The sequence below is a fragment of the Mustela putorius genome, unplaced genomic scaffold, assembly GCF_011764305.1.
Source record: "Mustela putorius furo isolate JIRA1106 unplaced genomic scaffold, ASM1176430v1.1 tig00003976_pilon_pilon_pilon, whole genome shotgun sequence".
NCBI lineage: Eukaryota > Metazoa > Chordata > Mammalia > Carnivora > Mustelidae > Mustela > Mustela putorius.
Genome location: NW_025422118.1, coordinates 2295484 through 2321075, shown reverse-complemented (window position 1 = coordinate 2321075; position 25592 = coordinate 2295484). Strand labels below are relative to the sequence as shown.

Here is a 25592-nt window from a genome sequence, read left to right as displayed (position 1 = left end):
CGTGTGTCTGCTGCCCTCTCTAGGACCCACTCAACATGTCCTTGTCCTCTGCTCATTTGAGGTATGTCTCTCTCCTCATCTGCATCATGCAGCTCGTGGGCAGGGCCAATGGCTGAGCCTCTTGTGGCCTCGGCACACACCTGAACACTTGGGTGGGGGGGGCATCAAACGTCTGTGCTTCGGTGCTCTTCGAGAAGCAGAACCACTGTGGGCCACTGTGTCATGCGTAACGATGCACCTGTCACATCCTGCTGCTAAGATCATCACCACTTGGCATCCTCTTGAAGAAAAGAACCTCGGAGAGAGCAAGAGATACAATCTGGGCTCACCTCAAGATGATGGGGATGGAAGGTACTGGGAAAGTGTGTATATATTTGTTTTTAAATGATAATGTGTACCGGGGAAGACCCCCGAGTGGAGTGAAACTCCAGGATTCACCTAGCAGTTTCCTACCATGTGGCTGGAATGATCCAGCCACTAAATCTTACGACTGGGGGCTCACAGCTGTGGTTGACAGAAAAGAATGCCCCCCCAAAGCTAATGAGATGGAGCTTTCCTAACTTTCCCTTCACTCCCACTCCCAAGGGAAAACTACAAAATCTGCTTTACATTTGGCATTTGTTCCTCCGCATCCTTCCCAGGGCCCCTAAGCATACCTAATTTAAACACAATTTCTTAATGGTTACACTTTTGCACATGAATGCCTTTTGGCTACTGGAACTTTTTTTAGTGCTTGTATCTGATCAGTGGCCCAAGGCCTTCCCTAATTATAACTCTCCGTCTGACTGGCTACAGCAGGTGTGGCTTCTGACATGGCTTATTTTAGTAGCAAAACCAAAGAAGGAGGTGGTGTCTGTATTCATAATTCAACAGAAGAAAAATGACTCCCCCTCTTCCCATTTTCCTACCGGATTTTCTGGCTGTACTGCTTAGAACGTCAGGAGCAGGGCACAGGAACGCCCAAGAAAGAACATACACCTGCCGGTCCTCCATGCCCTGAACTTGTTTGTACTTGTCCCCAGAACTGGCCACTACACTCCCCTGCAGCGTCCAGGAAGACAGCAAGGACAGCCAGGAAGAAGACTAAATTCTGTCTTCTCTGCCACACCTGGCTCTATCCCGGTACTTCAGGTTTCTAGCTCTCCCTAGAGGAACTCTAGGTTCTTCCTTGGCTCCCTGTCCAAGTGTCATCTATGAGAGTGAACCTAAAATCTCCTGTCCAGGCAGGTATACTTACTACAAAATAGCCCTGAGTCTGAGTCTTGCCTCTCCCCAACACCATCCCCTTGAGAGTGATGACTGTGGGTATAACATGAAACACTGAGCAGGGAGACCAAGGAGCATGTCGGCTTGGTTCAGACATGGGAATGGGTTAAAAAGAAACAGCTAGTGAGCATGTGTCTGAAAAGCGCTGAACACAATACAGCGTAATCGTGTGAGCAGCTGATTCGAGAAAAAGAAATGAATGAGTGTGTCTGAAAAGTAGTAACTACAATATAGCGCATTGGTGCTCACAGCCTCCCACTGGCAGTGAAAATACTATTTATTACCTATGGGATTGCCAAGCGACGAAGAACAGTGGAGAAACAGGTGCTGTGTTGGTATATGGTGTCTTCACCAGGTGTGGAGAGGGGTGTGCAAACTAACAGTCAGAGCCTGGTGGCCCCAGAAGACAGCGAGGCTGGGAACCGAATGCAGATAACCCCCTCCCTGCCCTCTCTGCTTCCCACGTCCCCCAGCAGGGTACCCAGGGGTCCCCATGTGGAGAAGGACAGGACCTCCCCCAAAATATTCCTTAGAGAAGCCCTCTGTCAGGCTGCAAGGAGACCAAAACATGAGGGAGAAAGAAAAGATGGAATGTCGTGCCCTTCAAGATGGCTATTAAGCCACTAGACCAAGGCTGATAACCAGCTGTCTTCTTTTTGCTCCACAGAAGAGGAAATGGGTTTGGCTACCATAGGGGGGACTGAGTTAGTAAAGTTAAATTCAAAAATAATGTGAGAAGTGGCAAGTCATTCCTCAGTGAGGGAAGAGGGGGAGAAATATTATCAATCTCAGATGATTTAAGGCCAGAAATTCCCAGATGTGCAAGTATCACCTAAAAGATTGTGGTTTTGGCTTGAACTATACCTCCTCCTCCAGAAAATTCACATTCCAAGTTCTAACACACAGCACCTCAGAGCCTGACCTTATTTGGAGATAGGGTCTTAACAGACGTAATCAAGCTAAAATGAGGTCACTAGAGTAGACTCTAATCCAGCATGACTAGGACCTTTATGAAAGGGGGAAATTTGGACCCAGTGACAGATGTGTAGAGGAAAGAGAATTCGAAGAGACACAGGAAGGATGGTCATCTACAAGCCAAAGAGAGAGGCCTGGAGCAGCTCCGTTCCTCAAACCCTCAGAATGAACCTGAGGCACCTTAATGCAAGACTTCCAGCCTTTCCACCAGTGAGAGAGGCAATTTCTGTTCCTCAAGCCATTCAGTCTGTGGGACATTGTTATCACAATCCTAGCAAACCAACACAACTGTTAGCGACTCTTTGGACAACTATTAAAAATCCCCAGGGAGGCGCCTGGGTGGCTCAGTGGGTTGAAGCCTCTGCCTTCAGCTCAGGTCATGATGCCAGGGTCCTGGGATCGAGCCCCACACTGGGCTGTCTGCTCAGCGGGGAGCCTGCTTCCTCCTCTCTCTCAGCCTGCTTGTGATCTCTGTCAAATAAATAAATAAAATCTTTAAAAAAAAAAAAAATCCCCAGGAATTTATAAAAGGAATCATTTCACATTTTATACCCAAGAAGTCTGGTACGATTAGTTAGTTACTAATAAACCTGTCCTCTCATTGGCCTGTGAGTTTTGGTGACGGGGGAAATTTAATCGAGCACTCTGCCTGGACATTGTAGATACTTGGGAAAGTCATTTTGTTTTCTGTTGTTGTTGAAAGCTCTTTAACTCCTTTTCACCAAATTCCTAAAAACCAAAAGAAACAAAATGCATATGTGTTTGAACACATTCAGGGTTTTTCCTTATGTCTAAATATAACTATTAGTGTGTATGTGGACGCACGCACATGTGTGGAGAGAGAATTTTCTCCCAAGGCTCTCAGTGGGCGGTAGGAAAAAAAAAACCAACATTGTGCCAGCATTATAGCTGATGTTTGCTACTATTTATAGAGCCGGCCATGGCCATGTCAGGTCTTTAAAAGAAGCAAAACATCTGGGTGCGTTCCAAAGCAGAGAGGAAAAACCTAAGTCACAACATACTATACAGAGGAAGGCGGCATCTTGACAAAAGTTCCAATTTACATTTGCTAAACACTATCCTGTATACCTCAGAGGATCTCAGGGAACCTGATTCTGGCTCTGAGTGTAATCCAAAAAATAACACAATAGCCATTGTATTTTCAAGTTTAAAAAAGTTCTGATGTAAATGAGCAGTTTCCAGAGGGCAGAGAACATACAGCCTCTCTCCAGTGAAGGGCCTCCAAGTGGCCAGTGGCCATCAAGAGTCAATCCAGAGACAGCCTCATTGAACTCGAGTCAGCAGCCACCCTGACATTTTCAGCAAGGCCACGGTTAGAGCCAAAAATGTCCTCTCCACACCTCACTTGAAGGCAGGCAGGAACCCCTCCCTGCCCCATCTCGCAGGGATGTCATAAGGATGAATTAAAGAAAAATATTTAAACTTATATAACACTTGGGACACCTGCACTAAAGGGAGAAAAAAAAATCACTATTTCTACAATATCCCGCAGACCTAAAGCAAGTGTGTCCTACTTTCAGCAAAACCAATATATGAAAAAAAAAATCCAGATTTTGAAAGACATATATCTCAGAACTAAGTTGTCCAACGCACAGAAAGAGTAAATTCTACATAGGTTCAGGTCTCTGTTTTAGGTAATATCTGGTACCTAACTCCAGACCTGACACATGACACATGACACGTCCCCAAGAGGTATTTGTTGACTAAAAGAATTATTTCTATGACATAGCCAGCTCCACCAGCTCCATCAGTACACTTAATGAATTAAAAAATTTGTGAACATTCTGCTCAGATGTCCCATGCTTCAACATGCATGATGCCATAGGTAAGATACCCCTTGTAACCTGGCTCAGGCTGGGGACCACAGTGTCCTGTAAGACACACCTGCCCCTGGACCCACCAGAGCCACTGACCAGTGGCCGACATCCTCCCTGGCATCTCCAGCCCCCGTGTTCTAGGAGCATCCTGTGGGCAGGGCTGCTGTTTTAAGATACCTCTTCCTGGTTTCCTGGTGACAATCGTAAGGAAAGAGGGCAGCAGGCTCCAGTCTGGGTATGGCTTTGGGAGTGACGAGACATGTGGGTTGTCACCATCTGTGGCTCCCAGGAAGCTAATGGATTTCAAGGCTGAGAGCAATCCAGGGCAAGCTATCTGCCTTGCTTGCTGCTGGCTTCACCACACATCCGCTTCTGCATCCTAACCTCTAAATGTGTGTTTTTATCTCCAAGACATTGGTTTCTTCTGTGTTGGTCAGGGAGGTAGGGAGAGAAGGATCCACATACGGCCTCCCAACAAGCTTCAGGGGAATCCACACCAGGCCTGATCCCCAGAGAAATACTATGCGAATAGGACAAGCACCTGATCCATTCAGGTTACCAGATCTCCTGTTAAATTACTTTTATATTGTATTTATTATATAAAATATAATATATAATATACTATTTATATATATTAACATATTAATATATCAATAATATATATTTTATATTATTTATGTATTATTATTTATTATTACAAAAATTAATAAAGTCTCATTCTAAGATATCTGGAGCTGCAGAAGAAAATACAGAAAGGAAAAAAATCATCCATAATCTCACCATCTGGAGAGAATCTCTGTTAACATCTTCATGTACTACAGTCCTATTTATGCTCATATGTATGTATTTCATTAGGCAGTTTAGAAAATATCAAACCTACGACTTGATGGGCATGGTGTCACGTCACTAACGTGCTTCAGATATTTTTATTTGGCTGCCTACTACTCCACTGTATGGATGTACCATAATCTGTGTAACTAGTTCCCTGCTCTGGGGGAAAGTTGATTCCAGCGTTTCAGAAAAACGAGGAGCACCGCAGTGTGCGCTCTCACACACACGTTTCCTCACATCTCCGATCATTTCCTCCGGATAGAATCTTAGAAGTAATTTGAAAGTACGGAACTCCCCAAAATCATGCCTACCAGGAAGGCTGCACCAATTACAGTTCTAATAATAGGACCTTATACTGTTCTATCATATCTCCATGACACTGAGCAATGTCATTTTTAACCTTCAGTAATTTTATAGCTGGGAAAATGGCATCTCATCTCCATTTTAATTAGCACTTTTATTATTGTTATCATTGGCATTGTTATCAGTGGTAAGAGCTCAACAGGGCCTTACCTCACCACCACATGGCATCCTGGCAAGGTGGGCCCTCTCATCCTCCTGCTGCAGAGGGAGAAACTGAGGCCCAGCTGAATGACTTTGACAAGGTCAAACAGCTCACTTTCGGAGCCAGGATCCAAGCCTGACTCCAGAACCCCACCCGCCTAACTATTCTGCTGTTTGGATTAGTCACAGAGTGAAACATTTTTCTGTCTTTAGCCACCGTATTCCTCTTTCTCTGAACTCTAGTGGATTTATTTTTCTGTATAGAAAAACAGCCCTCAGCATTTTGGATGTTTTGACACTACAGGCTTGTGCCAAGATTCACACATCACCCCCAACCCCTCCTTCCTCAGCCCAACCCAGCCACCCACCAATCTCCCCACATGTCAAGTGTGACACATCCAGTGTCTCCTCTCTACGTTGCAAAAAGTTTAAACCGACTTCACCTAAGCCCGCTTGAGATTACTCAGAACGCCCTGGAATTTAACTAAACCCAGACTGGGAAATATCCATTCACGGTCAAAAAAAGTGATACTTCGTATCCACCGCGTGGGGCCAGACCGCATGGAAGGGGTTGAAGACGCAGCCCTGGCAAGGGCCCATGAGAAGCGCCCCCCCATGCAGAGACAGGAGTATCTCCCGGCAGACAGCTCCCATGTCAATGCCACGTTTAAATACACGGGCCGGGCTGGTACCTGTCCACCACCATCCCTCCTCAGACGCCCCCGCTCCAGACACACACACACACACACACACACACACACACACACGTGTGAAATCCTCTCAGCGGATGAGAGGATTTCCCCAGAAGCTCTGCCACAGGCAGGTCGGAGAAACCCTCCTACCCTACAAACTACCTCGCGCTGACAGCTGAAAGGGAACTGGCTGGGGGGCGCCCTTCCTTGGGGGGCCACCTGCTTGGCCCGGAATTCATGCCGCAGGAAAGTTCTGCAGGGTCATAAACCAGCCTCGCGCCTGCCTCAGAGCTCACTGTGCAACTCGCAGCCTCGTTTGCTCGATTCGGCTCAGGTTAGGGAGATGGATGGGATTTTCCCACAAATCACTTAATTAGTGTGAAAAATCTATGTTCCTGCTGTTCTAAGCATTGCAGGGATTTTGGGTTCCCTTTAAATCTCTCTCAATATTATGCTTCTTGCAGCTCTCAGAGTTTCTTTCCCCAGATTTATTTTTTTCGAAGGCACTACACTATTTGGTAATTCTATACTGTTCCTCTCCGGTCCCTTGACCAGCAATATTTAGGAAGAAGCCTGGAGCTCTGAAGCCCAGAAACAGGTCTTCCAACCTTTCCACTAGCCATGTGGAGATGGCTACTGCAGCAGAAGCACAGGGAATCTGGGACCTGCCTGGCCCAGCCTGACCCATCCCTAGAGAGAAGCCGCCCTCACGCCCACACCCCTGTCAGCCTGCATTTCCACAGATTCTGGCATCTTGCTCTATTATCAGCATTATGCTGGACACTTTATACCTAATACTCCACTTAATCCTTACAACAAATCTATGAGATGGTCTCATTTATTTAAAAACTGGGGAAATGAAAATTTGGAGCAGCCACCCCGACGGTCAGAGCCACGCGCATGGAGATAACTTAGGTTTGGACAAACTCTGGGTCCCTACACCTCTGCGTTTCCAAATTCTCTACTTCATCTCCAAAAGACCACCAGAAATAAAACTTGGAGAAGAGATGAGCGCATCGCCTTCCTTGGTCAGCTCTGAACAAACTCCTTTAGGGCATTTATCACTCCTGGAAACAACCTCGTTCCCTAAGTGAGCACAGGGTTTTGGACCCTTTGCCGTCCCAGAATAGTGCCCTCCCTGAAACCCGAATGGGCCCAGGGACAGTCAGGTGTCCTGTACACGCCCGGTTTTGTACCAGGCTATGCCCCTTCCTGGGCTGCACGGGACAGTGCATCATGGTAAACCCGGTCCCTCGGCACGCTTTCTGAAGTCCCCGAGCACCCTCCACTCCCCTCAAGATGGGTTACCCACTCACAAGGCATAGTCTTGGAGGGAAGCGTCTGCCTTGCTTTCCGCTGGGTCTGTGATCTTAGACTGTTCTCTTTTCTAAAGTTCCCAAGTCAGTTTCTTTCCACCAATGCCACTTGTTCCCTCACCTGTCTTCCTTGCTCTCTCCCTAGAGGCATCTAACTAGAACTAAGGAGGTGCTCTTTCTCTTTCTAGTTTCTGTGAACAGTCCCCACTTCCCAGACAATAGGGATTTCACCAGGAGGCTGCTTCTCCACCTCTCCCCTCACTGTCCTAGAGCATCTGAGAGGATGACACCAGCGGGTTCATCCCCCACTTTATGGGGTCCTCCCCACATTCAGATCAAGGACCTGGGGTAGGTCCCTTCTTTCCCCGGGACAATGTCTTCACATAAAAATTAAGGGAGGGGACGCAAGGGTGGCTCAGTGGGTTAAAGCCTCTGCCTTCAGCACAGGCCTTGATCCCAGTATTAAGCACCTCATCGGGGGCTCTCTGCTCAGCAGGGATCCTGCTTCCCCGCCCTCTTTCTCTGTCTGCCTCTCAGCCTACTTGGGATCTCTATCAAATAAATAAATAAAATCTTAAAAAAAAAAATTAGAGGAATCCTCCTCTCATTCCCTACTCTCTCCTGCCTCATAAAAAGATGTAAACAGTAAGTAAGACGTTTCAGATTAAAAAAGGCTTTAGCAGGAGAGAAAAAAAAAAAAGTGCAGTGGGCCTCGCCTACCCCCCCCAACCCCAGGCCAGTGGTCTCTCTCACCTCACATAGCCGTCTGAACCGTCTGATTTCGGAGGAGTGACAGAATCTCCAGTCAGCAACTCTCTTTCCTCAAAATACAATTGTTAAAAAAAAAAAAGTAACCATGCATAGTGGTGGATTTAACTAGACTTACCTTGGTGCTCATGTTGCAATATATTCATACATTAAATCATTAGGTTGTACACCTGAAACTAATATAATGTTACATGTCAATTATAGCTCAATTTAAAAAAAAAAAAAAAAAAAAAAAAAAAGTACAAGAGCCACCTGGGTAGGCCACTCCAGGCCTGTGGGAATCTGAGACTCTTTGAGGAATCTAAATCCACACCCTCAACTTGGCCGTGTTAATTCAGTCTTAACTCTTCAGAATTTACAGAGCCCCCATGCTCCCCTGATAGCATCACCACAAACATTTTAATTTTGCTTTAGAGACTCACACCCTCTTCATTGTCTCTGGACAGCCGCGCCTGCCCCAGTCCCCAATCAGGGGTGACCGAGGTCTCCTCCTCCCCACCCTGCCAACCCCGACAGCTCTTGATCTTCCTTCCCACAGGAGAGTCCCCACTCTGACCCCCACCCATCCCACCACACCCCCCATTCACCCACCTGACTACCTCTCCCTCCCCTGGCTGTCCACTCAGCCAGCCAGGCCACGCCCACCAGGGCACTGGATCCCAGCCCCTCCCCAGGACTCCAGCAATTGTCACCCACATCACCTTTGTACACTTGACTGGGTTGTTTCACCAGCACACACAGCCTGCTATTTCTCCCATTTTAAGCACACACACACACTCACGCCCCACTTCTCCATAGGTTGTCTTCATGAGCTCTACCCAACCCTTTCCACCAACCTGCTCCAACGAGGCCCTCACCTCACAGGCCTTCAGCTTACTGGCAACTTCCCTGCTACTGTTCTCAGTCCCCAGGACTTCACACAGGATGGGATCCCACGGATCACTCCCTCCTTGATAAGGATCCCTCCTTGAGAACGCCTCACTTAAGTTCTGAGGCAACCTTACCTCAGGGGCTGCTCCTTATCTGTCTCCTTTGCAGGTTCATCCTCCCTTTCCAGAACAAAGGTCACCACACAAGGCCCTGGAAGCTAGGGGCCTGATTGTGCAAATGAAGTTTCATTGAAGAGAGTCACATTCATTCATTTACCTGTTATCTGTGGCTGCTTTCCTGGTTGCAACTGGCAAAGCAGACTCACGGCTGCAAAGACCATACAGACCAAGTTTAAAATAGTGGGTTAAGCCTCTGCCTTCAGCTCAGGTCATGATCTCAGGGTTCTGGGATCGAGCCCCGCATCGGGCTCTCTGCTCGGCGGGGAGCCTGCTTCCTCCTCTCTCTCTGCCTCCCTCTCTGCCTACTTGTGATCTCTGTCAAATAAATAAATAAAATCTTTAAAAAAAATAAAATAAAAAAAATAAAATATTTACTCTCTGACTCTTCAACAGAAAGTTCACCAATTCCTATTCTAGATCTTTAAGTATTGGGGTTCCCAGAATTCAGTCTCTGTAGCTCCTTTCTACACTCACTCTCAAGGTTACCTCATCTGGCCCCGTACCTTAAATATTATCAAGACACGAACAACTCCCAAGATTTTTCACTAGCATAGACTTCTTCTCTGAACCCTACACCCATAACCCAACCGACTAGCAGGCATTTCCTTTGGACATCTAACATCTCCCCGAACAAAATTCTCACCTCCTGTGTTCCCCCAATTCGTCCCTTCCACGGACTTTTCTGTCTCATCCCAAACGCCTTGGAAATCATCTGTGAACCTTCTTTCTTTCAAACCCTACATTCAACCCATCATGAAATCCACCCTCGAAACATACCCAGACTCTGACTGTTCCTCACCTCCCCACCCCCACTGCTACCACTAATCCAAGCCACCACCCTCTCTGGCCAGGGTCATTGCCTCCATACAGCTCTCCCATAACATGCTCCCAGGGCACACACCAGGCAGTCAGAGCAACCCCCTTAAATCATATACTATGTTATTCCTTTGCTCAAAACCTTCCAGGGGCTTGATGAAGCTCACCTTGGCCTCAAGGCTACATCTAACCCTCCCGCCACCACGTCCCCCGGTATCTCCAGCTGCAGGACCTCTCCTGGCCTGCACTGCCCTTCCCTCAAACATCCTCAAGGGTCACCCTCCATGGCCCTGGTCCCCTGCTCTGGTGTTGCTTTGTCTCTGAGACCCTCCTGGACACCCCCTCCCCACACACTCTCCCCGTTCCCTTGCTCTCCCTCATTTTTCCCCATTTTACCTCTCAGCCCTCCTACAAACTGACTTCTTTGTTTGCCATCTGTCTCCCCTCACTGGAATAGTATCTCGGGGAGGATGGAGGACTGGGTCAGTTTTAACTGTGTCCTAAAACCTTAGAACTGTGACTGTCAATTCTCATTATTTTGAGCAATGAATAAGTGAACACAGAACATTTCAGAAGCTCACATCCCTGCTCAGGAAACTGAAGGATGAGAGAGAGAAGCCCATCATTTCCATCATGGTGAAATCAAAGAGCAGGGCCAGCCTCAAGCTCTCCCAGCCCCGCAGCCTGAGGCATCCCTCATGGACCTATCCCAGGGAATGGACAATTTACTGGGTCCCCAGCGACAAGGGGCCTGCCAGCCAGCTGCTCCCCACACCTCTCTGCAGAGCTTTCTGGAAGCCAGGAGGAGGCAGGATGGAGAAACAGACAAGGGGCTGCTCTGGAGGCAGAAGGACCCCCCCTCCTTTCCCTCTCCTAGACACCCAGGGCCATCAGGCCTGGAGCAGAAGTGGGGAGCCGGATGGGCAGCACAGCTGACAACACCAGGCTGTCACTCACCACTGCCAGCTGTGTGACCCGCACCTGCCTCGGGCTCCTCTTCAAAATGAAGCTGATGACCACAGCTTCAAAAATTTGAAAAGGGGAGCACCTGGGTGGCTCAATGGGATGAAGCCTCTGCCTTTGGCTCAGGTCATGATCTTAAGGTCCTGGGATCGAGCCCTGCATGGGGCTCTCTGCTCAGCGGGGAGCCTGCTTCCCCCTCTCTCTCTGCCTGCCTCTCTGCCTACTTGTGATCTCTCTCTGTCAAATAAATAAATAAAATCTTTAAGAAAAAAAAAAAAGAAAAATTTTGAAAAGAAAGGAGAGTCTCAGACTCTTTTTCCTTTCTTATTTATGTCTCATCACACTTAAAAATCTACAATTTAGGAGCCCCTGGGTGACTCAGTCATTAAGCCTCTGCCTTCAGCTCCGGTCATGATCCCAAGGGTCCTGGGATTGAGCCCAATGTTGGATTCCCTGCATCGCGGGAAGCCGGCTTCTCCCTCTCCCACTCCCCCTGCTTGTGTTCCCTCTGTCGCTGTCTCTCTCTCTGTCAAATAAAAAAATTTTAAAAAAAAAAAAAAAATCTTTTTAAAAAAATCTGCAATTTAGAAAGAGCTTCTGCTTCTGCTCCTTCACTGTGCTAGAAGTTGCTCCCTCGTTTCCAAACACCGCGCTTGAGTCGCTTGAGTCACCCACCTCCTCCCCACTCTGCTCCCTTTCCCTTTCTTTTCCTTTTGGCTCATCATGTTTCCTTCCTCTTCTCATATTTTGAAAACCCTAAGTTCCAGGCAGACAGGGGAGGGCTGGCAGAATTGGAACCGGCGAACTGCCCCTTCCTGTCTTCTGGAACCCCATAGGGCAATTTCATTTTCAGCAGGAGCAAAATCAAGAGAGGCAGTGAGGAGGAGGGAGCGCACAGGAAAGCTCCAACCCATTACCTCCTCTCTCCCGGTGGCATTGCCCGAGCTTATTACACAGGAGGGCTTCTGAAAAATGATAAAGCCTGGGTTGAGGGAAACGCACAGATCCTCTCCCCAACACCGCCTGACCAGCCACACGGCCCCTCAGGGGCCTCCAGCATCGCAGGCCATTTCTTGGCTCCGGATCGCCACTCGCACCAAGAAGGGCCCTTCTCTGTCCCAAACGCTCTCATCCTCGGTTTCCTCATCCTCCGTGGGAGCCTCTCACGGGCACCCACCTTTCTGAGCACCCACTGGACTCGGGCTCACAAGAGGACTCAGCTGAATGCATTGTGATCTGGAAGTCCCTTCATGTCAACCACGTCACCAAATAACCATGAGGGCCACACAGGATGCTGTGGCCCACCCCTGTGGCACCCAGGACATGTAGCCAGCAAGAAGCCCTTGTCAGTTATGAGCAGGGCAGTGTCTGCGGACAGAAAATCTGGTTTGTGCCATGCTGGCTCTTCTGCCTGTTGCCCATACAAACCGAAGCAAGTGGCTTTGCCTTTCCAAGTCTAATTTCCTCCCCCGCACCATGAGGAGAAAGACACTTGCCCCGTCCGCCTCTGAGGCCTGCAAATACAAAACATCATACAAATGTACATTATTATTAAAGTAAATAGGGCAGCAAATCAGCCACGTGGCCCACACCACTCCTCATCCAGCCCTACGTTTTAGCAGGCCTCTCCACTCTCCCCAGGTAAGCCTGTGAAAGCCCCAAGGATGTGCCGCTCAGAGCCGCCCCCTGCCCTGTTGAGGGAAAGTGCCTTGGAGAGCCTCCACGCAGCCTGGGCACACACCATGGAGCCAGGGAGCTGTGACTTGCACAGAGAGCGGGACTCTCAGGCTGCCCGGAGTTTATGCAACAAAGGAAAGCACCGGGGGGAAGTAAGAGTCGTCTGGAAAACCAGCCACAAATGAGGCACTCGGCAAGGAAGCCGAAGCAGGAGGGTACCGCTGGAGACCCTCGGCACCCAAAGTCACTCCTCTAAATGTGATAGCTGTCGGGAGCTGTCAGAGCAGTCACTCGGTCTTAATTAATAAGTGAATTAAGCAGAAGGCATGGCTTCTGGGAAGGAGGGGAGGGTGGCTCCGCACCTTCCTGCTGGAAACCTGCCAGCTATCCTCAATAGGACAAAAAGCTCTACAAAACCGCCCGCTCCAGACTGGGAGCACGGGCTCAGACACCCAAGTTCCTTGTCCCCTGGCTCTGCCACTCACTAGATTTGGGACCCTGACCCTGACCGTGTCGTAGCCTCTCGGAGACTCAACTTCACTTAGGACATCTGCAGATGGGTGTGACGTGTGCAAACACACCACCTAAAGGCGAAGCTGGGTCTGACCACTGAAAGGAACAAAGCTGGCGATGTGTGTGGAAGGGGAGGAGGGAAGGAGGAAGGAGCAAGCCTGCCCAAGCCCCCCACCAGGGGTCACCCTTCCAGGCCAAGAGATCCCACACTCCCAACATCGGAAGCCGACTTTGGGCAGGGGAGCCCATGCTGCACTCACTGCCTTTGCGCATTTATCTGATCTCACCGAATGGACTGAGGTCACCTGGCCGGCTGCCTTATGACTTTTAGAGAGCCAGATGGAGCTGGACACTTGCTACATGTATAGACGTATAGTCCCCACTCCAACACTTATGGTTTGAATAACTGATTTTAAAAGAGCGCTTCTCTTCACTATAAGAAATTTGGAAAATATAGAAAAGTTTAATGGAAGAATCAGATGTTTCCTAAAACCCGACATCACCACCATTATCACTCTGATATATTGTATTCCATTCTATTTTTCATGACCTGTATGAATCTTTTTTTTTTTACAAAATTGTATTTATACCCTGTTTACCTTTAGACCTTTATTGACTTAATATATATTATTAGCATTTTCCCATATTCTTATGTATTATCCAATGTAACTTTAATAGCTTCCTTGATTTCCATCTTATGGATGAGCCGTATTAGATTTAATTAATCCCCCCATATAATGTTTTGTTACAATGAATAATGCTGAAAGGAATATCCTTGATTAGAACTATTTTGCACAGCTCTGATTATGTCCGTAGGATAAGTTCCTAGAAGAGGAATTGCTTGCTGGTTTAGAGGGTATATTTTTGAGCTATGTCTCCCGTGTTTGCAAATGATCTTCCCACCAGCTAAGTCTGCAAATGTCCACGATCCTGGTACTCATAACAACACAGGGTGTATCGTTTTCATTTTTGCTCGTCTGGCAGGTGGATAATGCTATCTTATTTCTAAGGTACTCTTGTAATTATTAGAGAGGTGGGACACTTGTACGTCTTTTTCTGGACATTTGCATTTCTTTTCTCTTTGTTTGAACTCCCCCTTCACATCCTTTGCCTACTCTTCTATCAAGGGACAGACTGATATTTTTAACAGTAGATGGGAAGAGATTTAGTTCATGGAGGTCTTTGCTGACCCTGTCCCTGTGTTTAACAATCCCTCCATTAAGGCATTAATGCTAATGTCTAGCTGATATCGTTTCCTTGTGGTTGAAGCCCATCCGCTCCCATCCTGTCTTCAGTGGGGAACACCACTCTCTTTCTCTCTCTCATCGACCCATGTGACCTTTCCTTGTCACCTGTCAGCTTCTCCTTCAGGGGATGAAAAACTCCTCTTCATTTTCACCTGACCAAGGACAAATTAGGAAGTCAAGGTATCATCACCCTGTGATGCTGTCCCCCCTCTTCTCCCATTGCCAGGGTCTTCCTTCCTCCCTCATGCTGCTCACCTGGATGGCAGCAAATGACATCGGGACCAGCCCTTGAGCCCAGCCTCGCCTCTCCCAAACCTCACCCCACCCTCCATTCCACAACTCCCGTGTCCTCAATGCAAATGGGACTGCCTTTTCCTGCCTAAAACCCTTCTGCTCCTCAGCGTGGCCAGCTGGTCCTTCCCTACCTGGGTATACTCCCACCCCCTCTCCCTCCCGCACCCCAAAAACATACCTCATGTGCTCAGATACAGCAACACCCAAGTATTACTCAGACTGCTCTGACACACCGTGCTGTTTCATACTTTTGAGCCTTGCCAGCGTGGCTGCCCTCCTCCTCCCCCCACCCCCCACCCCTGCATCCACCTGGTAGGATCCTACTTACTTCCCAAGTTCCTATCGGGTGTCACTCTCTCCAGGAGGCCTCCCCTGACCATGCCAAGTAAGGGTAAGCTGCCCATCTGTTTCCTCCAGCTTCTCTCTATGCACGTGGGTTCTTTCACCTTCCAGGAAAGGCACTGCAGCCCCTTGGCTTTCTGTCCTTTCTTGTGCTCTCTCCACCTCCCCCCTGCGTCCTGTCCCTTAGCTTCCCCAGCTCTCTCCACCCTTCACCCCCCCTCCCCACACCCCCAGCAACCAGGCCTTTGGCGCCCACTTGGCTCCTCAGACACACAGACGGCTTGGCTGCCTCAGAGGCCAATGGTCCTCCCTGGCAAGTTCCCACAGGACAAGGACCATGGCTATCCCGTTTCACACAGACTCCCCAGTGCCTGCCTCAGCACTGCGCACAGTGCACAGCATGCCTTTGTTAGCACAGAGACGTGCCTCTGGACACCCCCTTGCCGCAGTGTGCGACATCCCTGGGGTCTCCCCGAAAGGTCCTCCCAGGGGGCTCCAAGCACACCCAACAGATCTGTCCGGCCAGTAATGAATCAAGTCTGGCTGGAAGGAATGTGGAATTTCAGCCCCACATCATAGAAGCTTCCTCAGAAATGAGAATCTGAAGGCAACTCCAAATTCGGTTTTGTTTTTGTAAAGGTAACTGGTGATAGAAGGGTTTTATGCTGTGGACCCCTTCTTTCATTCGTCCGACCAGGAGCTGAAACTAGATGTCTCAAGTCCGTCAGCTCTGTGCGATTCAGATTGAATAATATTTTTCATATCCTCCTCCTGCTCCTCCTCCAACTGTACCCGGTCCCCTCTTTTCTGTTCCGGCGTCCGGCAGGCACTCCCCCAGCCCTGGCTTTGCAGCAGCCCTGCCCAGTCACCCACTCAGGGGAAGAGTTTGCTGCATGAATCCGGGAAGGTGGGGTTGAGTACACCGTGCGCAGAAAGGGCACTCCATAAACTCTGCTTAACGGAGGGCAGGTGTCCCTGTCTCCACCGTCGGGTCAGAGAAAAATAAGGAGCCCAGAAAAAGTAAATGGTCTATTCAATTTGGAAGCAAGTGAAAAAATGAGCTACAAAGCAAATAACATGGACTGAAGGGTTGGCGGACCTCGGTTTGGGTCCTGGCTCTGCTGTTGGGTCAGGGCGTGAGGACATCAAAGCCTGCCCCCTCTCTGGGGCTCATTTGCCACATCTGGAAATGAAAGATTAGATTTGAAGAGAGAGCCTTGGGCAGCAGACAGGCTCTGCCAGTCAAGGCGGTACCTGGAGAGACGTGTAGGCTGGCCACACCCCTCCCTGCCTTGCCTTCCCCGGGGACTCTGGCTCTCAGCCACTTTGACAGCCTCAGAGCAAAGGTGAGGTTCCTGAGAAACCACAAAGGGCCTCTGCCACCGCCCCCCCCTTCCTCCTCCAGCAAGGACCAGGATCCCGGGACCAGACAGCCCCTCCTACAGTCTCCTCACAGCGCTCCGCCTCCTCCTCCAGCTGAATCTTCTGCTTATCCATTTCCTAAAGATCATCACGGAGGCTCCACAACCTTCCCTTTTTAACAACTCTTGCTGACGGAAAATTCTTCCTCATACCTAATCTAAGTCCATCTGCTGCAATTTCTGTCTATTTTCTCTCGTTCAATCCTACTGGAGATGGAGAACAGCTGGTCGCCATCCTCCATCCAGCATCCCCTCCTAAACCAAAATCAGTTATTACATCACCCCTCAGCCTGTTCTTCCTGTGGCGGAGCAGCCACCATCCCTCTGACCTGCCCTCACGGATCCCAGCTCTGACAGCATCCCTGGGCGCTGTGGCCCGCATTAGAGCCCACGCCGCAAGCTCCAGGTCCCTCAGAAGCTCCACCATCCCCAGCTGGATCTAAGATTCTAGCAGCAACATCCAGAGAGAACAACAGCACAGAAAGGGGATCCGTGAGAACATCCGAGCCCCTAGCTCTATATATGAAGAAACTTGAGGTCAGAACAGGCAAAATAGGTGCAGTGCCCAAGGTCACTGGTCACAGGGATCTGGTTCCGAGTGCTAGATGCCCAATATTGCCAGCGCAACCCCCGAGTGGCTGCAGCATGTCCTTGACCAGGCGAGAGCAGGACCAGCCTTCACTGAAAAACCAACTGCCCAGATACTCCCCGCCCAAACGCCACTTTCTGAACCCCGAGGCAGATGTTTGCAACTCCACTGTGAACACCTTTGACTTCCATTAAGAACTCAAACACTTCTGTCAGTGGCAACACTCTTCACTATTTACACCTTAGTAAGAATAAGGAGATTTGATCCTTTCTAGCTCTGGAGAAAGAGATTTAGGGGTCAGAAGGGAACAAAGAAGAAAGGGACTGGGAGAATGACAGGTGCATTTCATAGCTGGCTAATATGTCCAAGGTCAGTCCTACGAGTGGGTGTCAGGACAGCGGAGCAGCAGGGGTCCTGCTCGTAGGGTCCCTGGGCATCGAACAGGCCTGTGTTCAGAACCCTCCCCCCTGGCACTCTCGTGAGGGGTGCCCCCCCCCAGGCGCTCTGGGGAGGTCTGCATGGAACAGAACGTGGTGAAGCATTGCCTCACAGCTCCTGCAGGGCAACTCCATAGGCATCCCAGAATTCTTGACTTCCCTTGGCTAACCATTCTAGAAGTGAGGTAAGCAGGGTGTCGAAAATTAAATCTCAACCTCTAGGCTGCCCTTAAGTGACAGGAAGGAAGAATCAGAAAGGAAGGAAGAAGGAGAAGTATATATCAGATTAAGTAAGATCGTTCAGTGTGCAATAGACCCGAGTGGGGAGGGAGGAAGGGGGCATGTGTGTGTAAGAAAAAGTGAGTTCAGTGAAGTATTTATTAATAATTTGAGCTGTGAAATTTTCCCAAGAGTGAAGGGGGAAAATAACCCTGTGTGGTGAGGACATTTCAGAGCCTAGATTTCAAAACAGCTTTCACCCTGTGATGAAAAAAGAAACACCATTCTTCAATCTCTTCACCTTTCAGGTGTGAGGGGGATATTCCAGACTATTTCAAACCTCCAGACACACACCCCCCAGAACAACTGGGGAGTTCAAGCATTCACTCAAGAGAAAAAAAGAAGACCTCTCAACAGGACTCACAAAAACACCTAACACAATAAACGTGCTTATTTGATTTCCCCCAAAACCACAACATTAAATTTTAAAATAGAAGGACTAAAAGGCTCTTCTCGGATAAAAATGTCCATATGTTTTGAACCCTATTTTCAGGGGACAGTTTTCTTTAACAGCAAAATTGGCACAAAATGATGAGATCAAAGTAGGTTGGTGAAGAGATTATTTACTGAAGTGTTTATGATGGGAAGAGATGACAAGAAAAAGAACAGAAAAGTAAGGGAGGGACTTTTACTTCCCAGGTAAGTCACCCAGGGCTTGTGAAAGCAGAGACAGGCAATCCCCATTCAGCACAGCAGTTAAAAGAGAGAAAGCCTAGTTGCCCAACTGGGGAGAGGAGAAAATGCTAGATCGATGGGTGATGCTTGTCAGGGTTCTGGCGAAAGCTACCATGTTCCGTGAAATGACGAATAACAAATTTAATTTTCCGAGCACCCATCAGTCCCTTCACACACAAACAGGCACCATGCTTCACAAGGAACCAATCAGCCTAACACCAGAGACTGAATTCTCCAAAGTGGATCCCAGTGGCGGGGCTGGATCCTGGATCGCATGCCCCATCCAAGGTGAAGTTGCTCGGGTGGTGTTTTGCATTTCATCAATTATTCTTCAGCTCCCATTATGCTTTTTTTAGTCTAGAGTTGTTATTTTAATGATCTTTGTTCCAAATGAGGAACTACAAGGAAGAGGAATGAGGAGGAGGGAGAAGCCGAGGCAAGGGTTCCTCGTGTGTCCCACTTGCACTTCCCAACGCTCCCTCTGCTCCCTCCCCCAACCCTGCCTTTTTCCTCTCCCGGGCATGAGTCACCATTCAGGAGCTGGTTTAAAAGCCTTACTTTGAATGTCCTCTATCATGATAGAAATCTAGCAGATCAGCATCAATTGAAAGGACCCTCAATTTTCGCTACCAGTTTTTTGGTTTGAGGCACCTCTGAAACTCAAAAGCATTTTCTAGTTTTGTTACTGCCTTCTAGAAAACCGAAGTGCCTCCCCCACACTACCCCCCACCTGCTGGGTGCCACCTCTCCTGAGCTCTCTGGGGGTCCCATGCCCTAGACAGACCACAGGGGAGAAGGTGTATGGCCAAATCCACCCCAACAGCAGACAAAAGCTCCACGTCCACTCCAGGCTCCCAAACAAAAAGGCATAATTTGCAGGGCTGCAAGTTTGTTCTGTTTACTGTCAGACAACATGTGCGAAAGAGAAAGCTGACTGTATCTTGACCAAAAAAAAAAAAAAAAGTGAGGCAGCTGTTTTTTTTAATCATTGTGAGTAGATCTTCGACAATAAGGACTCCCCCCTGAAATAGCTTTCTAAAGGAGGTGCAGGACCTGTTGTGGCTGTTAAAGAAAAGAATTAAAAGCTGAAAGTGATTTGTGGAACTAGAGAAGGGTGCCTGTCATCCGCATTTCAGCAGGAAGGGTGTCATAGGGACAAGGGGTTGCAGAAGGATGTCTCTCCCAGGATATTCACTTCTTGCCAGGGCTGGGACTTGAACTCCCCAGCTTCAGGACTAGGATAGAAATCAGGGTGAGGCAATTCACCTGACTTCCCTCAAAGCCCCGGGGGCTTGTAAGATGGGTCCTGGACTGACCCAGCTCCAGAGTGTTCAAGCAGGTTTAGAAGCACACCTGGTGAAGGGCTGTAGGGCGTTCAAGTAGGAGCTGCCTGCGCCAAAGCTGGCAGGAAGTTCAAGACCAAGCACATCACCTTTCTCTCCATGGGGACTTCTTCCTAGGACGCCTAGCTAACACCTCCCATTTGCAGAAGCTCCAAGAAAGGAGTTTTCCCCAGACCCAAAAGTGGGTCTCAGAGCAAGTAAGGCCCTTGTGGTCCTGCAATTTAGAATGCATAAGGGTGTTTCGAGGCTGAACCAGCTGCTGACCGTGGCGAGCTTTTTGCTTGAAGAGCAATGATCAGAAATGGTGTGGATGGAGGTTCCTGCACCCTCCAGGGCACAGATGTACCTGCACACTTAAACATAGGCAGCCCCTAGGGGTCTGCCCTCTGCCTCTTACAGTCACTGGTGTGTTCTGCCCTGGACAGCTCTTCTCTGATAAGGGTGTAACCTTCACAGGGGATACCATTTAGCTCCGTCCCCTTTATTTCAGGACACACCAAGCCCGGACAGTCTTCCAGTTTTCAGGAGCTAATCAATTAAGTAATTTCTTTTCCTCTGAGAACTGTTCCGTCGGTTTCTCACCAAGTTGGGCGGCACATAAATGCCCACCAGGTCAAACAGGACAGCCGCCCACACCCCGGGAAATTTCTTTTCCCACCAAGAAAAAAAAAAAAATAAAAGAACGGAGACAGAGTGGGCAAAAGGATCGGAGGGAGGAAGGAAACAGAAGTTTGGGGAAGGACTCAAGTTGAAGGTCACATAGTTGGGGGAAGGCAGGTCAAGGTAATGGAAAGGGGGCAGACCCTCTGGCAGAAAACCCCACCAACCAACTATTTCTCAACATCAGCCTCCCACTGCTGGGTTTGCCAGGAAGCAGCACATCCAGGGGTCCAACTGCCTTCACCCAACAAACCCGAATTTACACCCCAACCGTGCAGTCACCCGAGCCCCAGCCTAGACCTATTTCCACAGACCTGAGTGCAGCGAATTGAGAGAGGAGTAAACAAAGCCAGTTGAGACAGCGCAGAAGTTTTCTAAATTGTCAGCTTGTTTTCATCCCAACAAAAGACGGTGAATTCCCACCTTTGTCGCGTTCTCTCCCCTAAACTTTTCTTTCTGCAATCCCTCTACATCTGCTACCCTGCCAGCCGCTGAGAATGGCCCCGCCGGGGGAGCAGCACCCCCCGGGACGCAGGCGGGAGTACCTTTTCCGCGGAGCGGAGGGGCGGGTGTCCAGAGGCTCGCTGCCCTGCCGAGCCGCGGAAGGATGCTGTCGGGATGGAGCACACTGACGAGTACGCGTCCCTGCCTCTGCGACCAGACCTTTCGGCAGCTCGGCCCAACTGTGCTAGCGATGCACTTAGCAATTATCTGCTGGCGCCGACGCCCCGCCCTCTGCTCCTGCGATTGGCTCTCGAGTCCCGGGCAGGACTGCATTGGTTTCAGCAGACCTCACTCATTGCTTTGGCTCCTACTATTATCTAAGCCATCAAAGGAAATAATTCCATGTTTCATTGACAACCTGTAAGGCTCTCCTCGGGGCCCGGGGTGGGGGCAGGACTGGGAGTCCAGTGGAGGGAGGAGGGGAGAGTAGAAAAAGTGGGGGTGGAGGGGAGGGGGGAGAAGGAGAGCTCTCGAGAAGGGGTGGGGGGTGAGAGAGAGGGAGAGAGGGAGAGATGGAGCTATCAAGCAATCAGATTCTTGCTCCAGCATTTTAACTTCCACAAAACAGAGCCCATAGCAACAATTTTCTGGCTTTATTTTTCCCCCAACTGGTGAATGTTCCTGAGGGCAGAGAGAAATAGAACAGTGGGGTTTCTGCCTGTGTCGAGCTCTGGAAAGCAGAGCAAGGTAAGAGCTGAAGGAATATAGTGATGTTTTTCCCGGGGCCACCCTGGAGGGCATGTGAAGGTCATTTTAGATTATTTGGGGGAACATATTAAGCGCCTTCACTGGACTTTGTCCATCGGTTCCTTCCCTCACGGTCCCCCTAAATCCCCAAAGGAAGACAATTTCCCTTTGCAGCCGATTCAGAGTCTCAGAAGAGCTGTTCTCCAAGTCAGTGAGAGTCTGGAATTCCTCACTGTTCTTGCTGGGAGGTCCAGAGAGACAGGCATTCCAGAACTCACCATTCTATTGAACCCTCACCTTTGCTTATTCTGAGCTGGCTTCAACTAATGGTTTAGATTTATGACATCAGCCAAAGCAAGGGGAGAGAGGAGAACGAACTCAAGGGGTGGGGACAGCCTAAACGCTTTCTCTTGTTCAACAAAAATTCATAAACCTCAAGTTTTGGCCTATATTTCCTTTAATGTATTTTTTCACCATAGGCAAAGGACATTATTTGGTAGATGAATATTTTTAAGAAGAAAAAAAGAATTTAAAAGGGATCTCTTCAAGAAAGCTCTTAGAGTGTCAAGTTTCAGATTAGTTAGAAACTAAGCCTTCACCTTTCTAGGATCTGTACATCTCTGAGCCTAGGCTGTAGTTTCAGTTCCTCCCCCCACGGTCTGCAAGCACAGTGACCCTTATCACCATCTGCATCCTCGGAAGCAAATGGCTTGAGCCCCCCCCCCCCCCGCACTCCCCCTACCTTGTCCAGTGAGCTTCTGCTTCGTGAGCACATGCCTGGCTTCCTAAATATATTACCAGCCCCGCAAGGACAGAGACAGCATCATGTGTATCTTCATAACAACACAGTCACCACCTAACACCCAGTGAGTGGGATGACTAATAAAACCCAATTCAAAACAAAAAGTGTGCATGGCCCTATGCCTCGTGGAGTAATCATGGCACTGTGAGCCCTCATCCAGCAGGGGCAGAGGAGGTAGGGGCCCAGCCTGGAGTCCAGCAGGCAAAAATTCTGGACTGACTTGTGACAACTGCAGCTAGGAAGTCCCTCCCAGCGCTCAGGGCCTCTGTTCTCTCTAGAAAATGAGGCAGCTCTTCATCAATGCCTTCCTTCTCCCTCAAGCATCGGAAGGAAATGAGATGTGGGATGCACATTTTATTTGTGAGACCTATACCACCCCAAATTAAGTCATTTCCATAACAGCTTTCCAAATATCAGTAGAGCTCAAAGGAGAGTGACTGTCTATTAAGAATAAAAAACTAGGACAGGGGATGTGGCAAAATATTTGTTTTCTATTTTATTGACTCGTCTAGGTGAAATTCTTACAAAGAGGCAGTGATGAAATTAAACTTAGCTATTCATTTAAAAATGACACTGCCCCAGAAAATCTGGCATGTTCGGTCATGGTGTAAAAACCATAAATAACACCTTTATGATTTAAGCAGTAAGATTTCCACATCCAAGAGAAAGCAGGCTTCGGCTTTGTTCCCTCACACTATCCCTCTGTTCCCTGAAAAATAAATAAATAAATAAGTGAATACGAGAAATAAACTCTATTATAAGAACTCTCTTGAGCATCTTTCAAAAGTTCAGTTGTCCTTAAAGGAAAAGGAAAATATTTCAAGTGATTTTCTAAAATGCTTTGTCTAAAACAGCTTGTCCTTACATGTACTATTTGCCTTTTGAAGATGAGAGAGAGAGAGCTGCAAACAGTTGTTTATGTCAGTGCCTTTTAAACTGCCTGGTCATAAAATATTCTCTTTGAGAGAAGGATGATCCCTTTGTGTCCCATAGATCAACCGCTTAATTCTGAGAGTTCGAGAACGCATATTAAATATGCAGATTCCACTGGCACTTGCATTTGTATTAAATATCAGCTTCATACAATTTAAATGCACTGGGGTATGAAATGTACCGAATTCCATTTGAGTGGCCAGGGCCCCGGCAGAGTCGCCTGTTTTGACATGACAGTTTCAGCGCATTAGCGGTCCATGAGGCTCTGGGGGGTTTGTGTTCCACTTTGAGACATTCAGGCCAGAGTGTGGGTTTCTTTATTAAAACGCAAACGAAACAGCAGCGCGGGGAACCAGCATCTTTCTTGCGGGTTAACCACTTGCCAGAACAAATCACCCTGACCTTCCGTCGGAAGCTGGGGAAGCCCTGCGTTGATGCTTCTGTTTATTACCATTTTCCCAGTTATCATTTATTTATTTTTTTTAAGATTTTTTTTTAATTTATTTGACAGACAGAGATCCCAAGTAGGCAGAGAGGCAGGCAGAGAGAGGGGGGTAAGCAGGCTCCCCGCTAAGCAGAGAGCCTGATGCGGGGCTCGATCCCAGGACCCCGAGATCACGACCTGAGCCGAAGGCAGAGGCTTTAACCCACTGAGCCACCCAGGCGCCCCCCCAGTTATCATTTATTTACGCCAAATCCTGTTCCTCAAAGGGAGAAGAGGAGAATAAATCTAGGCAATGCCAAGAAAGAAGGAAAAGTGTGGAAACATGAGTGGGGAAAAAAAAGAGGGTGACATTCAACACTACATCTTTGCTAATCAAGTTGAGCCACACAACACCGTTTTGGTGAAAACATGATATTAGCAGGATTTCTTCAAGCCAGCGTTGGATGAAAGGAAGGTTTTTCAGAAAACTTCTCCTAGAACAGCTCCCTAAGTAGAGAAACTTGGAGAAACATGCTCACAGCTTTCCCTTCCTGCTGATGGCTGTTGTGAAACTTTATATAATCTAATTCCCTCTCCCTCCACCCGCCCACTCCACCCCCCAAATCAAACCTGTGGAGCCAGTGACATTTCCACTAAGTACGAGAGGGGATTGTGGTTGCCAGGAACGTGTCAGTCACCATGAACCCTTCTTAATGATTTCATTAATTACTAATGAGTCTTCAGAAAGTTGGTATTAAAATAGACAGGGCTTCATGAGGCTCGAAGACCATAAGGAATCTTTTATTATTTAAAACACCCTGCTAAATAAAAGCAGGTGATTCTGACGGTTCAAGGCATGATTGTATTTATTAGTGAGCCAGAGTTGTAAATAACCTGCAGGAAAGAGAGAGAAAAACAGAGACAGCCAGAGATTTGCAAGATTAAATTGACCACCTGAATTCTGTTTTGCTTCCGTTAAATTCTTCTTAAGAAATATGGAGCTAAAAGCTGTCATTAAATATTGTCCAGCAGTGCACCACTTGACAGAAGTTGGAAAACTGAATTAAGAAGGTCAGCATGCCTTCCTGAGGCAGGTTGATCACATGTGGCATGAAGGCCCTTTCTAGAATTCAGGTCCACACATGTTCATGTTAACTACAAGAACCCATGTCTTAACATAGAAATCTTCTTCAGAGATCCCTTGGACATGTTCACAATTCCTGCCACGTGTCATTTTCCCTTTCATAAATCAAAGTAAGAATAATTATTTAGAAGGCTGTTGGGAGAATGGTGGCAAACCAACCTACAAAATATTACAGAAATGTCTTGCCACTTGATATTAAGCAGTGAGGTCTTGGCGTGGGCCGCTGTGAATGTGTTGCAGAACCACTTTGCTCCACTGGTCCAGGATGTCAGATCAGCTCTTGGAGTGGGACCAGAAGATGCTCAGAGGGGCAGAAAATGTGCTCCAGGCCCAGGGCACAGCTTTGGGCAATGACGTTTCGTTTCCTCTTGCCTAAGGAAATTCTCAAACTGCTCCTTCCGTGTACAGCAAGTGGAAGAGAGTACCCAGGATAGAAAGGCGTCATCTGGGTGATCTGCTACAAGCCAAAAATTTTTTTTTAAGTATGCATATTTTATTATTAAAGTAGTGCCAATTTTGTGTTCCACTCTAAATTAGATCCACGTTAGTTTTAGTGCATGGATTAAAGAATGATTTGCCCCAGGGGCGCCTGGGTGGCTCAGC

The 25592-nt window shown here is 48.3% G+C and overlaps 1 protein-coding gene across 1 annotated transcript in view; it reads right to left on the bottom strand.

The window, feature by feature from the left end:
* ZMAT4 (zinc finger matrin-type 4) overlaps positions 1–21194 on the bottom strand; it is a 362525-nt gene extending 341331 nt beyond the window's left edge. Inside the window, exon 1 of the mRNA XM_045070975.1 lies at positions 21041–21194. The gene's annotated coding sequence lies outside the window, so the exon portion shown is untranslated. The remainder of the gene's footprint in view (positions 1–21040) is intronic.
* Positions 21195–25592: the final 4398 nt, after the last annotated feature.